This window comes from Atheta coriaria, unplaced genomic scaffold (genome assembly GCF_025399875.1).
Source record: "Atheta coriaria isolate IRGN ID8LTWV9N9 unplaced genomic scaffold, Caltech_Dcor_3.1 hic_scaffold_8_pilon, whole genome shotgun sequence".
In the NCBI taxonomy this organism is placed as follows: Eukaryota; Metazoa; Arthropoda; class Insecta; order Coleoptera; family Staphylinidae; genus Dalotia; species Dalotia coriaria.
In genome coordinates this window covers 4,271,556-4,288,172 of record NW_027045450.1, presented here as the reverse complement: position 1 = coordinate 4,288,172, position 16,617 = coordinate 4,271,556, and the positions used below count along the sequence as shown (strand labels likewise).

At 34.3% G+C, this 16,617-nt stretch overlaps 1 long non-coding RNA gene across 1 annotated transcript; it reads right to left on the bottom strand.

The window, feature by feature from the left end:
* Nucleotides 1-1,646: 1,646 nt before the first annotated feature.
* Nucleotides 1,647-16,224, bottom strand: LOC135797057 (uncharacterized). The gene is made up of 7 exons (XR_010549442.1): nt 16,044-16,224; nt 15,924-15,953; nt 14,576-14,617; nt 11,498-11,538; nt 2,153-2,272; nt 1,961-2,092; nt 1,647-1,892 (listed from the first exon to the last, which is right to left on the bottom strand). It is a non-coding gene; the product is annotated as an uncharacterized lncRNA (long non-coding RNA).
* Between the last annotated feature and the right edge of the window lie 393 nt (nt 16,225-16,617).

Genomic DNA, 16,617 nt, shown 5'->3' with positions numbered 1-16,617 from the left:
ACATCGGAGAAGGACCATTCTGGCATCAGATTGTAAGTAATTAATTCCTTTATCATTTTCCTAAATTACTTTTGTGATTATCTCACAAATTGATCCCCAAAATTGCATTTTTATGTTCGAAGGACTAATTTTTGCTGGTTTTAGGGATTTTGCACCTGAGTCTGACATCGGAGAAGGACCATTCTGGCATCAGATTGTAAGTAATTAATTCCTTTATCATTTTCCTAAATAACTTTTGTGATTATCTCACAAATTGAACCTCAAAATTGCATTTTTATGTTCGAAGGTCTAATTTTGCTGGTTTTAGGGTTTTGCACCTGAGTCTGACATCGGAGAAGGACCATTCTGGCATCAGATTGTAAGTAATTAATTCCTTTATCATTTTCCTAAATTACTTTTGTGATTATCTCACAAATTGATCCCCAAAATTGCATTTTTATGTTCGAAGGACTAATTTTTGCTGGTTTTAGGGATTTTGCACCTGAATCTGACATCGTAGAGGGACCATTCTTGCATCTGATTGTTAGTATTAAATTTCTTTATCATTATCTTAAATAACTTTTGTAATTATTACACAAATTGACTCCCAAAATGTATGCTTGTGTGTTTTCTTTAATAAAGAATATTTTAAAGTTTTTCTAATTATAATTATTTCTGTTATTTCTACCTGATCACATATTTAGCGATCCCTTAAACCATTTATTTTGAAAAGTGCATGCTAGTGCCATCTATCAATTAAAAACTACAACATCCGAAAGTTTTCAGCTTCGGCCCGTCGCCACTAGAGGCAGCACCTTACTAGTTTCCGCGAAAACTTTATCAGCCTTCTCATCTTTCTGCGATCCTAATATTCAATCTTTATTTTGTCGACTCTGGGAGGCAAAATGACACAAAATTTGGACTCGAAACAGTCGAAACTCGACTTTTGGTATTCGGATCGCAGAAAGGGTGAGGAGGTAAGTAAATAAAAGAGGCGGTAACGTAATGGCGGGTAAAATGAATGTTTAAAAATCTTTATTCAGCAAATTCGGTTTTCGAATTCTGAAGGATCTCGACAACTAAGAGGGCTAGAAAATTAAGAACTACATAGTATTGATCCTTGAAAAATTCTCTACAAGGTGGCATCATTATTGAAAAATCATCAAAATGGCACAAAAAATTTTTAAAGAAAAGATTTTATTAAAAAAATGGCAAAAGATTTCTCTTTTTTATGATGAAAATTAAAAGTTAGAATTTTGAAACAAATTGAAATAATATATATAATAATTTGGCGGGGAGTATCTATGTCCACTTTCTGCGTTCCTAATACTACAGACTGATGAGCAGCAACATTTCAGCAATTTTCTCGACAAATTTTGTCGAGAAATCCATTGAAATCGGTCACAAAATTCTTTTGAATATTAGGATCGCAGAAAGTGCAGTAGGCTAAATCTCTTGAATAGCGGCGTAGTTTTGTTACTCGTGGATAGATGACACTAGTGATACCGTTTTTAAATTAATATTGATACAATATAAATTGATTTGGAACTATTTCTCATATCTAGCAGTGGTATTTCCATAAAAGTTTAAAGGATTTATGGATTAATTAAAGGAGTAACGATGTTGCGAGCTATGTTCTCCGTTTGGAACAAATAAAACAATAAAAATTTATAAAAAAAACAATTTTATTCAAACATGTAGAATTAGAAACTCAATTTCTTAATATATACAACATTTTTAACAATACAAGCAAGAAAACAGGATAATAATATAACTATATAATGCTCTGTTTATAACTTTTAACAAAATAAACAAAAATGATATCAATAACAGCTACAAAATTATGTAAATTCATTCAATCGTATTTGGAATCATCATCATCACCAGCAATCCAATCCTCAATTTCTTGGACACTATAAACCAGAATGAATAACAGAATAGTAAAATATAAAATATTATAAGTTGCCAAAATATAACATACATTCTTGGTATCTAGTCCAGTTGAAACATTCATCTTCCTGAATACGCACTCTACCAGTACCACGGAACCTCTCCACTTGGTCCTTATTGATAAAGTTGGCCATCTCAGATTAGCCAATTCTTCATCCAACAACTGGAAAATATTTATGTTAATGAAATATACATATACATAAATTAAATGAATTATTCTTACAGGATCCATAAAGACTCCCATTTAGGGCACCGTGCGAAGGTAGCGGTAGGAGTGACTCTCATTCAAGGCACCGTACAATTTACTGCAAGAACGGCGGCCCCACGACATTGTGTTCGCCGGCTAAAACAAAAAAAACCACAAAATTAGCCGACCAACATACACAAACAAGGCATTTTTTGTAGGTTTCCCGAGTGATAAGCCCACAAATTATGTATAAATAATTTAAATATCTATAATTTGGTGAAAGAACGGTTCTCCTACAACATGGCGTTCGCCCGCTAAATACTAAAAACCAAAAAATTCGAGCGCAAAAACATAAAAAGGGCATTTTTGTAGGTTTCCCAAGGCATAATCCCACAAATTATACATGACAATCATAAAGAATTTAAATATCTATAATTTGGTGAAAGAACGGTTCTCCTACAACATGGCGTTCGCCCGCTAAATACTAAAAATCACAAAATAAGCCGACCGAAAAACATAAAAAAGGCATTTTTTGTAGGTTTCCCGAGCAATAAACCCACAAATTTTCTATGAGAATTATAAATATTTTAAATATGTATAATTTGATGAAAGAACGGTTGTCCTACGACATGGTGTTCGCCCGCTAAACACTAAAAACCACAAAATTGGACGACTAAAAAACACAAAAGGGCATTTTTGTAGGTTTCCCAAGGGATAAACCCACAAATTATACGTGATAATTAAAAAGAATTTAAATATCTATAACTTGGTAGAAGAACGGTTGTCCTACGACATGGTGTTCGCCCGCTAAACACTAAAAACCACAAAATTAGCGTATATGCGTATACACACAACTATCACTATAACTCGCGTTACGGAATTTTCTCGCAATAAATTACGATACAGGGAAATAAAGAATTAAATTCCGCATCTGGGAAAATTATTCCGAACTTAGTTTAAGACCGCGTTCGCGTGTTATAATATTAAAAAAGTACAATTCCTACCGCAACGAATACTATAGCGCAAGGCGGGCCAATGGATTTTCCTGGAGGGCCAATTTTTTCAGAATGCGGCAGCACCGGGCCACAGACTATGGCCATTCATACATAAAATATTATACATATACAAAAGTTCCAACTTTGGTTTGTGCGGAGGGAAAATTCAAATGTCCTGGCGGGCCACCTCGTGGCCCGCGGGCCTGGGATTGGCCAGCCATGCTATAGCGTATATGCGTATACACACAACTATCATTATAACTCGCGTTACGGAATTTTCTCGCAATAAATTACGATACAGGGAAATAAAGAATTAAATTCCGCATCTGGGAAAATTATTCCGAACTTAGTTTAAGACCGCGTTCGCGTGTTATAATATTAAAAAAGTACAATTCCTACCGCAACGAATACTATAGCGTATATGCGTATACACACAACTATCATTAAAACTCGCGTTACGGAATTTTCTCGTAATAAATTACGATACAGGGAAATAAAGAATTAAATTCCGCATCTGGGAAAATTATTCCGAACTTAGTTTAAGACCGCGTTCGCGTGTTATAATATTAAAAAAGTACAATTCCTACCGCAACGAATACTATAGCGTATATGCGTATACACACAACTATCATTAAAACTCGCGTTACGGAATTTTCTCGCAATAAATTACGATACAGGGAAATAAAGAATTAAATTCCGCATCTGGGAAAATTATTCCGAACTTAGTTTAAGACCGCGTTCGCGTGTTATAATATTAAAAAAGTACAATTCCTACCGCAACGAATACTATAGCGTATATGCGTATACACACAACTATCATTAAAACTCGCGTTACGGAATTTTCTCGCAATAAATTACGATACAGGAAATAAAGAATTAAATTCCGCATCTGGGAAAATTATTCCGAACTTAGTTTAAGACCGCGTTCGCGTGTTATAATATCAAAAAAGTACAATTCCTAGCGCAACGAATACTATAGCGTATATGCGTATACACACAACTATCATTATAACTCGCGTTACGGAATTTTCTCGCAATAAATTACGATACAGGGAAATAAAGAATTAAATTCCGCATCTGGGAAAATTATTCCGAACTTAGTTTAAGACCGCGTTCGCGTGTTATAATATCAAAAAAGTACAATTCCTAGCGCAACGAATACTATAGCGTATATGCGTATACACACAACTATCATTATAACTCGCGTTACGGAATTTTCTCGCAATAAATTACGATACAGGGAAATAAAGAATTAAATTCCGCATCTGGGAAAATTATTCCGAACTTAGTTTAAGACCGCGTTCGCGTGTTATAATATTAAAAAAGTACAATTCCTACCGCAACGAATACTATAGCGTATATGCGTATACACACAACTATCATTAAAACTCGCGTTACGGAATTTTCTCGCAATAAATTACGATACAGGGAAATAAAGAATTAAATTCTGCATCTGGGAAAATTATTCCGAACTTAGTTTAAGACCGCGTTCGCGTGTTATAATATTAAAAAGTACAATTCCTACCGCAACGAATACTATAGCGTATATGCGTATACACACAACTATCATTAAAACTCGCGTTACGGAATTTTCTCGCAATAAATTACGATACAGGGAAATAAAGAATTAAATTCTGCATCTGGGAAAATTATTCCGAACTTAGTTTAAGACCGCGTTCGCGTGTTATAATATTAAAAAGTACAATTCCTACCGCAACGAATACTATAGCGTATATGCGTATACACACAACTATCATTAAAACTCGCGTTACGGAATTTTCTCGCAATAAATTACGATACAGGGAAATAAAGAATTAAATTCTGCATCTGGGAAAATTATTCCGAACTTAGTTTAAGACCGCGTTCGCGTGTTATAATATTAAAAAGTACAATTCCTACCGCAACGAATACTATAGCGTATATGCGTATACACACAACTATCATTAAAACTCGCGTTACGGAATTTTCTCGCAATAAATTACGATACAGGAAATAAAGAATTAAATTCCGCATCTGGGAAAATTATTCCGAACTTAGTTTAAGACCGCGTTCGCGTGTTATAATATTAAAAAGTACAATTCCTACCGCAACGAATACTATAGCGTATATGCGTATACACACAACTATCATTAAAACTCGCGTTACGGAATTTTCTCGCAATAAATTACGATACAGGAAATAAAGAATTAAATTCTGCATCTGGGAAAATTATTCCGAACTTAGTTTAAGACCGCGTTCGCGTGTTATAATATTAAAAAGTACAATTCCTACCGCAACGAATACTATAGCGTATATGCGTATACACACAACTATCATTAAAACTCGCGTTACGGAATTTTCTCGCAATAAATTACGATACAGGAAATAAAGAATTAAATTCTGCATCTGGGAAAATTATTCCGAACTTAGTTTAAGACCGCGTTCGCGTGTTATAATATTAAAAAGTACAATTCCTACCGCAACGAATACTATAGCGTATATGCGTATACACACAACTATCATTAAAACTCGCGTTACGGAATTTTCTCGCAATAAATTACGATACAGGGAAATAAAGAATTAAATTCTGCATCTGGGAAAATTATTCCGAACTTAGTTTAAGACCGCGTTCGCGTGTTATAATATTAAAAAGTACAATTCCTACCGCAACGAATACTATAGCGTATATGCGTATACACACAACTATCATTAAAACTCGCGTTACGGAATTTTCTCGCAATAAATTACGATACAGGGAAATAAAGAATTAAATTCTGCATCTGGGAAAATTATTCCGAACTTAGTTTAAGACCGCGTTCGCGTGTTATAATATTAAAAAGTACAATTCCTACCGCAACGAATACTATAGCGTATATGCGTATACACACAACTATCATTAAAACTCGCGTTACGGAATTTTCTCGCAATAAATTACGATACAGGAAATAAAGAATTAAATTCTGCATCTGGGAAAATTATTCCGAACTTAGTTTAAGACCGCGTTCGCGTGTTATAATATTAAAAAGTACAATTCCTAGCGCAACGAATACTATAGCGTATATGCGTATACACACAACTATCATTAAAACTCGCGTTACGGAATTTTCTCGCAATAAATTACGATACAGGGAAATAAAGAATTAAATTCTGCATCTGGGAAAATTATTCCGAACTTAGTTTAAGACCGCGTTCGCGTGTTATAATATTAAAAAGTACAATTCCTACCGCAACGAATACTATAGCGTATATGCGTATACACACAACTATCATTAAAACTCGCGTTACGGAATTTTCTCGCAATAAATTACGATACAGGAAATAAAGAATTAAATTCCGCATCTGGGAAAATTATTCCGAACTTAGTTTAAGACCGCGTTCGCGTGTTATAATATTAAAAAAGTACAATTCCTAGCGCAACGAATACTATAGCGTATATGCGTATACACACAACTATCATTATAACTCGCGTTACGGAATTTTCTCGCAATAAATTACGATACAGGGAAATAAAGAATTAAATTCCGCATCTGGGAAAATTATTCCGAACTTAGTTTAAGACCGCGTTCGCGTGTTATAATATCAAAAAAGTACAATTCCTAGCGCAACGAATACTATAGCGTATATGCGTATACACACAACTATCATTATAACTCGCGTTACGGAATTTTCTCGCAATAAATTACGATACAGGGAAATAAAGAATTAAATTCCGCATCTGGGAAAATTATTCCGAACTTAGTTTAAGACCGCGTTCGCGTGTTATAATATAAAAAACTACAATTCCTAGCGCAACGAATACTATAGCGTATATGCGTATACACACAACTATCATTATAACTCGCGTTACGGAATTTTCTCGCAATAAATTACGATACAGGAAATAAAGAATTAAATTCCGCATCTGGGAAAATTATTCCGAACTTAGTTTAAGACCGCGTTCGCGTGTTATAATATTAAAAAAGTACAATTCCTAGCGCAACGAATACTATAGCGTATATGCGTATACACACAACTATCATTATAACTCGCGTTACGGAATTTTCTCGCAATAAATTACGATACAGGGAAATAAAGAATTAAATTCCGCATCTGGGAAAATTATTCCGAACTTAGTTTAAGACCGCGTTCGCGTGTTATAATATTAAAAAAGTACAATTCCTAGCGCAACGAATACTATAGCGTATATGCGTATACACACAACTATCATTATAACTCGCGTTACGGAATTTTCTCGCAATAAATTACGATACAGGGAAATAAAGAATTAAATTCCGCATCTGGGAAAATTATTCCGAACTTAGTTTAAGACCGCGTTCGCGTGTTATAATATTAAAAAATACAATTCCTAGCGCAACGAGTACTATTGCGTATATGCGTATACACACAACTATCATTATAACTCGCGTTACGGAATTTTCTCGCAATAAATTACGATACAGGGAAATAAAGAATTAAATTCCGCATCTGGGAAAATTATTCCGAACTTAGTTTAAGACCGCGTTCGCGTGTTATAATATTAACAAAATACAATTCCTAGCGCAACGAGTACTATTGCGTATATGCGTATACACACAACTATCATTATAACTCGCGTTACGGAATTTTCTCGCAATAAATTACGATACAGGAAATAAAGAATTAAATTCCGCATCTGGGAAAATTATTCCGAACTTAGTTTAAGACCGCGTTCGCGTGTTATAATATTAAAAAGTACAATTCCTAGCGCAACGAATACTATAGCGTATATGCGTATACACACAACTATCATTATAACTCGCGTTACGGAATTTTCTCGCAATAAATTACGATACAGGAAATAAAGAATTAAATTCCGCATCTGGGAAAATTATTCCGAACTTAGTTTAAGACCGCGTTCGCGTGTTATAATATTAAAAAGTACAATTCCTAGCGCAACGAATACTATTGCGTATATGCGTATACACACAACTATCATTATAACTCGCGTTACGGAATTTTCTCGCAATAAATTACGATACAGGGAAATAAAGAATTAAATTCCGCATCTGGGAAAATTATTCCGAACTTAGTTTAAGACCGCGTTCGCGTGTTATAATATTAAAAAGTACAATTCCTAGCGCAACGAATACTATTGCGTATATGCGTATACACACAACTATCATTATAACTCGCGTTACGGAATTTTCTCGCAATAAATTACGATACAGGAAATAAAGAATTAAATTCCGCATCTGGGAAAATTATTCCGAACTTAGTTTAAGACCGCGTTCGCGTGTTATAATATTAAAAAGTACAATTCCTAGCGCAACGAGTACTATTGCGTATATGCGTATACACACAACTATCATTATAACTCGCGTTACGGAATTTTCTCGCAATAAATTACGATACAGGGAAATAAAGAATTAAATTCCGCATCTGGGAAAATTATTCCGAACTTAGTTTAAGACCGCGTTCGCGTGTTATAATATTAAAAAATACAATTCCTAGCGCAACGAGTACTATTGCGTATATGCGTATACACACAAATATCATTATAACTCGCGTTACGGAATTTTCTCGCAATAAATTACGATACAGGGAAATAAAGAATTAAATTCCGCATCTGGGAAAATTATTCCGAACTTAGTTTAAGACCGCGTTCGCGTGTTATAATATTAACAAAATACAATTCCTAGCGCAACGAGTACTATTGCGTATATGCGTATACACACAACTATCACTATAACTCGCGTTACGGAATTTTCTCGCAATAAATTACGATACAGGAAATAAAGAATTAAATTCCGCATCTGGGAAAATTATTCCGAACTTAGTTTAAGACCGCGTTCGCGTGTTATAATATTAAAAAGTACAATTCCTAGCGCAACGAATACTATAGCGTATATGCGTATACACACAACTATCATTATAAATCGCGTTACGGAATTTTCTCGCAATAAATTACGATACAGGGAAATAAAGAATTAAATTCCGCATCTGGGAAAATTATTCCGAACTTAGTTTAAGACCGCGTTCGCGTGTTATAATATTAACAAAATACAATTCCTAGCGCAACGAGTACTATTGCGTATATGCGTATACACACAACTATCACTATAACTCGCGTTACGGAATTTTCTCGCAATAAATTACGATACAGGGAAATAAAGAATTAAATTCCGCATCTGGGAAAATTATTCCGAACTTAGTTTAAGACCGCGTTCGCGTGTTATAATATCAAAAAAGTACAATTCCTAGCGCAACGAATACTATAGCGTATATGCGTATACACACAACTATCATTATAACTCGCGTTACGGAATTTTCTCGCAATAAATTACGATACAGGGAAATAAAGAATTAAATTCCGCATCTGGGAAAATTATTCCGAACTTAGTTTAAGACCGCGTTCGCGTGTTATAATATTAAAAAAGTACAATTCCTAGCGCAACGAATACTATTGCGTATATGCGTATACACACAACTATCATTATAACTCGCGTTACGGAATTTTCTCGCAATAAATTACGATACAGGGAAATAAAGAATTAAATTCCGCATCTGGGAAAATTATTCCGAACTTAGTTTAAGACCGCGTTCGCGTGTTATAATATCAAAAAAGTACAATTCCTAGCGCAACGAATACTATAGCGTATATGCGTATACACACAACTATCATTATAACTCGCGTTACGGAATTTTCTCGCAATAAATTACGATACAGGAAATAAAGAATTAAATTCCGCATCTGGGAAAATTATTCCGAACTTAGTTTAAGACCGCGTTCGCGTGTTATAATATTAAAAAAGTACAATTCCTAGCGCAACGAGTACTATTGCGTATATGCGTATACACACAAATATCATTATAACTCGCGTTACGGAATTTTCTCGCAATAAATTACGATACAGGGAAATAAAGAATTAAATTCCGCATCTGGGAAAATTATTCCGAACTTAGTTTAAGACCGCGTTCGCGTGTTATAATATTAAAAAAGTACAATTCCTAGCGCAACGAGTACTATTGCGTATATGCGTATACACACAAATATCATTATAACTCGCGTTACGGAATTTTCTCGCAATAAATTACGATACAGGGAAATAAAGAATTAAATTCCGCATCTGGGAAAATTATTCCGAACTTAGTTTAAGACCGCGTTCGCGTGTTATAATATTAACAAAATACAATTCCTAGCGCAACGAGTACTATTGCGTATATGCGTATACACACAACTATCACTATAACTCGCGTTACGGAATTTTCTCGCAATAAATTACGATACAGGGAAATAAAGAATTAAATTCCGCATCTGGGAAAATTATTCCGAACTTAGTTTAAGACCGCGTTCGCGTGTTATAATATTAAAAAAGTACAATTCCTAGCGCAACGAATACTATAGCGTATATGCGTATACACACAACTATCATTATAACTCGCGTTACGGAATTTTCTCGCAATAAATTACGATACAGGGAAATAAAGAATTAAATTCCGCATCTGGGAAAATTATTCCGAACTTAGTTTAAGACCGCGTTCGCGTGTTATAATATTAACAAAATACAATTCCTAGCGCAACGAGTACTATTGCGTATATGCGTATACACACAACTATCACTATAACTCGCGTTACGGAATTTTCTCGCAATAAATTACGATACAGGGAAATAAAGAATTAAATTCCGCATCTGGGAAAATTATTCCGAACTTAGTTTAAGACCGCGTTCGCGTGTTATAATATTAAAAAGTACAATTCCTAGCGCAACGAATACTATAGCGTATATGCGTACACACACAACTATCATTATAAATCGCGTTACGGAATTTTCTCGCAATAAATTACGATACAGGGAAATAAAGAATTAAATTCCGCATCTGGGAAAATTATTCCGAACTTAGTTTAAGACCGCGTTCGCGTGTTATAATATTAACAAAATACAATTCCTAGCGCAACGAGTACTATTGCGTATATGCGTATACACACAACTATCACTATAACTCGCGTTACGGAATTTTCTCGCAATAAATTACGATACAGGGAAATAAAGAATTAAATTCCGCATCTGGGAAAATTATTCCGAACTTAGTTTAAGACCGCGTTCGCGTGTTATAATATTAAAAAAGTACAATTCCTAGCGCAACGAATACTATAGCGTATATGCGTATACACACAACTATCATTATAAATCGCGTTACGGAATTTTCTCGCAACAAATTACTATACAGGGAAATAAAGAATTAAATTCCGCATCTGGGAAAATTATTCCGAACTTAGTTTAAGACCGCGTTCACGTGTTATAATATTAACGAAATACAATTCCTAGCGCAACAAGAACTATAGCGTATATGCGTATACACACAACTGTCAATATAACTCGCGTGGCGGAGTTTTTATACACATCAAATGTAAATTTGACCGAAAGATATAATTGAATTATAAACTTACCAGTGTACAGCTTATCGGACTGCCAGGCACGAGTACTGTAACTAAACGAAAACATAAATTAAAACAAAAATATTTCATACAATTGAATTATGTTATAATTAACAATCTATCAAAATAAACAATCTGTGCTGTTTAGTTAAAAAATACTTACATGAGCATGATAGATCTTTCTGAATGGGAGCGATATATATCCGATTAATTTAGTAACCGACACCAAACATAACGCCGAGTGAAGAATGTTATCAAATCCACTATCACGTGACTTGTAATATACATAACTAACGCGATCAAAAACCGGCATTTCCTAATATTAAACAAATTACTATAGTCGCAAATACAAATAAATAGTCGATTGATCTTCGAGAATAATACGAATAAACGATTTAAGTCTCTCAAAACACAACTTGAACGACATGAAACTGGCTGCAATCCACCGATAGTGCATAGTTTGGGAAATTGCGCAAACAACGACGGGACAGTATATGATATGAAATCAAGAGGTGCGCAAAGACAGCGCGCGGGACACATGCGATAAAATAGTTGTTTACACCGAATCGCAGATAACAGCATTGTATACAAAACTGTTCTCATGCCCACGATTGTCATCAATACATAAAAAATAAGCAGTATAACTCGATTTTATGATTTTTAGTTCATCCTAGTGCCATCTATGAAAGCTACAGATACTCCCACAATTTAGACTATTATAATCAATAATTAATGTTTCCACTTTTGTATGCAGTACATATTGTCAAATAACATGTTAAACTATAACATGGCCTTTAAAAACTCACAAAATGTGTATTAGGTCAATTGCGAATATCTCGTAAACTAAAAGAGATAATTAAGATCCGATCGCAGCGTCTTAATCTACGGACTATTCTCTATCAGATAGGATAGTTAAAAGGGAAATCTGAGAGATGAAATTTTAATTCTTAAGAAAAAAATTTGCCAAGGGGGGGTGCTTGATACTTTTTTTCGACGATTTTTAAAAATTAATATCTCTTAAACTAAAAAAGATAGCTACAAACAAATTGTTGATTATGAAAGATTGGAAAATTGTCTATCAGATAAAAATATAACATAATTATATTTCCTACAGTAAAAGGTCGAAAAACGCGACTAAAAGTGCTAAAAAGTGACATTTATCAATTTTTGTCCATTTTAATCAATCGCGAATATCTCGTAAACTAAAAGAGATAATTAAGATCTGATCGCAGCGTCTTAATCTACGGACTATTCTCTATCAGATAGGATAGTTAAAAGGGAAATCTGAGAGATGAAATTTTAATTCTTAAGAAAAAATTGCAGATAGGATAGTTAAAAGGAAATCAGAGGGGCTTGATACTTTTTTCGACGATTTTCAAACATTAATATCTCTTAAACTAAAAAAGATAGCTACAAACAAATTGTTGATTATGAAAGATTGGAAAATTGTCTATCAGATAAAAATATAAAATAATTATATTTCCTACAGTAAAAGGTCGAAAAACGCGACTAAAAGTGCTTGACATTTTTCAATTTTTGTCCATTTTAATCAATCGCGAATATCTCGTAAACTAAAAGAGATAATTAAGATCTGATCGCAGCGTCTTAATCTACGGACTATTCTCTATCAGATAGGATAGTTAAAAGGGAAATCTGAGAGATGAAATTTTAATTCTTAAGAAAAAAATTGCCAAGGGGGGGGTGCTTGATACTTTTTTTCGACGATTTTCAAACATTAATATCTCTTAAACTAAAAAAGATAGCTACAAACAAATTGTTGATTATGAAAGATTGGAAAATTGTCTATCAGATAAAAATATAAAATAATTATATTTCCTACAGTAAAAGGTCGAAAGACGCGACTAAAAGTGCTACAAAGTGACATTTATCAATTTTTGCCCATTTTAATCAATCGCGAATATCTCGTAAACTAAAAGAGATAATTAAGATCCGATCGCAGCGTCTTAATCTACGGACTATTCTCTATCAGATAGGATAGTTAAAAGGGAAATCTGAGAGATGAAATTTTAATTCTTAAGAAAAAAATTGCCAAGGGGGTGCTTGATACTTTTTTTCGACGATTTTCAAAATTAATATCTCTTAAACTAAAAAAGATAGCTACAAACAAATTGTTGATTATGAAAGATTGGAAAATTGTCTATCAGATAAAAATATAAAATAATTATATTTCCTACAGTAAAAGGTTGAAAAACGCGACTAAAAGTGCTAAAAAGTGACATTTATCAATTTTTGCTCATTTTAATCAATCGCGAATATCTCGTAAACTAAAAGAGATAATTAAGATCTGATCGCAGCGTCTTAATCTACGGACTATTCTCTATCAGATAGGATAGTTAAAAGGGAAATCTGAGAGATGAAATTTTAATTCTTAAGAAAAAATTGCCAAGGGGGGGTGCTTGATACTTTTTTTGACGATTTTTGATAATTAATATCTCTTAAACTAAAAGCCATAGCAACCAATGAATAGCGGATTATGGAAGATTGGAAAAAGCCACTAAAAGTACTAAAAAGTGACATTTTTCAATTTTTGTCCATTTTCTTCAATCGCGAATATCTCGTAAACTAAAAGAGATAATTAAGATCCGATCGCAGCGTCTTGATCTACGGACTTTTCTCTATAGGATAGGCTAGTTAAAACGGAAATCTGAGAGATGACATTTTAATTCTTAAGAAAAAATTGTCAAGGGGGGGTGCTTGATACTTTTTTCGACGATTTTTGATAATTAATATCTCTTAAACTAAAAGAGATAGCAACCAATGATTTACTGATTATGAAAGATTGGATAGTTCCCTATCAGATAAAAATATGAAATAATAATATTTCTAATAGTAAAAGGTCTAAAAATTCTCTCCCGGAATTCTGTATCTATAAACCCCGCGGCCAAGTTTGTATTGCACCTAGTTTACTGCCAATAACAAACAAAAAAAAAACTAAATTATTTAACGCTAACGCTTTAGTAAAAGGCTTTGCACCACGTGGTGAACCGCGATAAAAAAAAACACGTAAATACAAACTAGTGATTGACGCGGAAATTAAAAACAAAAATTATAATTGGATTATAAACTTACCAAAACAGAACTAACTCATCAGACTCCAAGGCACACCGAATACTATAAATTAAAAAAAAAAACACGTTAAAACAAAAATATTTCATACGATTTAGTAATATTATATTCCCACAGTGAAGAAAAACAAACAATCTGTGCTGTTTAGTAAGTTACTTACACCAGCACTATGCGTCATCTCAATGGTGAATAAATCAAGATGGAGGCGACATGTATCCTATCCATTTAACAACCAACACCGAATCTTGTAACTTGCATAAGTGTGCACACGAAACACGATCAAATATCATAGTCGACTGCTGATCGAATATAATGCAAATTTAGGAAGCAGATGTCCGGACCCACGATACTAGTCGCGAGAAATACGTCTGGACCAACCAGAGACCGGCACGAAACTGGCCGCAATCCGCTAAGAGTGCACGCCAAAGCCGAGCAAGCAACGACGCGACAGTTTATGATAAGAAATCAAGAGATGCGCAAAGGCGTGTCGCTTGCACGCGACCTTGTGCGCAAATTGCGATAGGCATGAAACCCGCGATCTAAACTAAACTAGAATATGCTGCACGCGGCTTGAGGTGATTTCAACAACACTCGGGAATCTCATGCGTGGCATTTCACGCGGCGGAAGCGATAGGAAAGTAAATTGTGTTCAAAACAAACACAATTCTCGTGCCAAATGCCGAAAGAAGTATAAGGAAGAAATATAGAAATAAACAATACAATTCTATTTTATGACTTTTCGATCATACAAGTGCCATCTATGAATGATGCAGAAGGAAATTTAGATTATTAAAAATAATGCCAAATTAATGCTATATTTTTCTCGAGGATTTTCGATAGAGAATATCTTTTAAACTACCAAGACTTAGTTTACACGCACGTAGTATGTAAAGCGTACTTTACACTGTATAAAACACGTTTAAATGTCAGTAAAGCTATATTTATTTCCATTTCAGTGTTACAGTGTTATAACTGTAGCACTACACCTTGTAAAATAGAAATAAGTAATTATATAACAATAACCAATTTCCACATCATGTTTTCAGAAATGATAAAAATTACTAGGGGGGCGGTTTGCAGACAGTTCGCGTGAGATTTTCAGGGCCCGAATGGGCCCAACCCTTAAAAGAACTTTTGCCCTATCGAACTACAGTAACAAGATTGTTGCGGCACTAATGTCAATCTTTCTTACAACACAATTGTAAATAACAACTCTTTCTCTATAACGTGGTGAAGGCAAAACTAACAATTTCCCAATTATTTTCGAGATATGCGACAATTTCATCTCGAATAACAGTAACAACACCCCAGATTTGTTTCTGTTTCTTTCTGAATTTAATTATTTACTTACCAGTCCTCTTCAATACATCTACGGCAGGTTCTGTAACAAAAATATACTATGTAAAACACTTTGCACGACACTACGACACTACATATCAAGGTCCGTTAGATAAAAACTTGTAATACTTACAAGGTTACATGTTCGCAAGTAATCTTTGCAATCCATGACATCCAACAGCCGAGAGAGAATAATTTCACGTTTTCTCATATTTCACAAACACTATAAATCGTCAGTAACACAACACCTTTGTTGTTATTACACGGCGTTGATTCGTGATCGAATTTAACTCGATTTACCGAACTAATCGATATTCGCGAAAGAAATGCACCGAGTTTCAGCGTCGACGATAACTCATTTGCAACTGCGCGAATGTAAGACACTTAAGTTTCATGCAGCGTGTGAGTTCCGACGGCACACCGTCGCATGGCCGTAAACAAATAAATATAACAGATAAGAACAAAACCTGTTGCACCAATCGCGCGCAATCTCACACGGACACGCACTACCACCACCAACAACTGGCAGCGATACTTAGAATTTAATGCAACTATGTGCATTCTATCGACATCTACGCGTGATTTTCAGAATTAAATTATAATATAAGCACATTTTGCTCCAAGGTCGCGGCCATGATGTTACCCAATTCAAAAATCCAATATACTATTGCTATACCTTAGTTTAAATGATGATTGCGCAAGTAGGT